Source organism: Saccopteryx bilineata, chromosome 11 (genome assembly GCF_036850765.1).
Source record: "Saccopteryx bilineata isolate mSacBil1 chromosome 11, mSacBil1_pri_phased_curated, whole genome shotgun sequence".
Taxonomy (NCBI): Eukaryota; Metazoa; Chordata; class Mammalia; order Chiroptera; family Emballonuridae; genus Saccopteryx; species Saccopteryx bilineata.
The window spans coordinates 23,200,010-23,201,331 of record NC_089500.1 but is presented as its reverse complement, the minus strand read 5'-3'; positions in this window follow the sequence as shown (position 1 = coordinate 23,201,331).

Genomic DNA, 1,322 nt, shown 5'->3' with positions numbered 1-1,322 from the left:
TCGTATCAATGATCACATTTTAAAAAATCACATTAAATGTAGATAGTTTAAACACTAAAAGGGAGAGACTAAAAGATCACTATCCTTTACCCAAAATTCTGCCATGTGGGAGGGGCAGTACTGTCCACAGACTTGCCTTGTCTATACTAAATTAAGCACTCATGACCTAGGCAGGGACTTATGTTACCAGCAGAATGGAATTAGCTATTTCAGCTTATGCTCCATGGGAAGGATGTGAAGCTGGATATTGGGAAGAAGTGCAGCATGAATGAAAAGATATTCCTCACCAAAATGTGTCTGAAGCTATTTTCAGAGTATGCAGGATTGTGTGTGGCTGTCCTTGAAGCCTGTTTGGTTGCCAGGGGAAATTTTTCTTGTGAGTTATCACCAGAGCAGATGAGAGATGGCTCATCATAGTCTGGCAATGGCCCTGTGCCTGAACTACTAATGTCCTGGCTTTGATGAGACATCACCCAAAGAGGCCACTGCCAGCTTTATTTAGTACTCTGATGAGGCAAGGACCACTTCTGATCTCAGCACAGCTTCCTCACACATGGAGCAGCTATATATTTTTAGGTTTCTCTTTCAGTGCCCAGCTCTCATACCTACAATTTTCTTTAAATTCTGCAGCAGCATCTGTGGGCTGACAGCCTGCCTTTCTAAATGGAGAGAATTTCTCTGCACCTCTTCAGGATCCAGATTTTCGAAAGCTTGTTCAGACACTGAGCATGAAACCTAGCTCTTATGCTCCCTAGCAATGTGACCTTAAAGACATCGTTTAACCTCTCAGCTGTCGAGTGGATATAATAGTTGCCCTACCTCCTTTATCATTCATTCATTCATCCACTTATTTATTAAAGACTATGTGTTAAGTAGTGTGACCACTTTATTTTTTTAAATATTTATTATTTATTAATTTTACAGAGGGGGGAGAGAGAGGGAGAGAGAGAGAGAGAGAGAGAGAGAGAGAGAGAGAGAGAAGAAGAACAGAAAGCATCAACTCCTATATGTGCCCTGATCACACAGAGTTTCGAACCGGCGACCTCAACGTTCCACATTGACATTTTATCCACTACGCCACCACAGGTCAGGCTTAGTGTGACCACTTCAAAGATAAATAAGAATTTCCCCTCAACCTCAGAGAGGCAATTTATAAATTCACAGAATATCAGACTGGATGGGATTGTCCAATCCAAATTTGAGCCTTATAAACAAGAAAACTGAGACCCAAAGGAGTAAGACTACCCAGATGTTATACCCTGGCACTGATCTTGTCAGGATTGGAACCCAGATACCTAACCTAAACATTTTTCCATTACAAC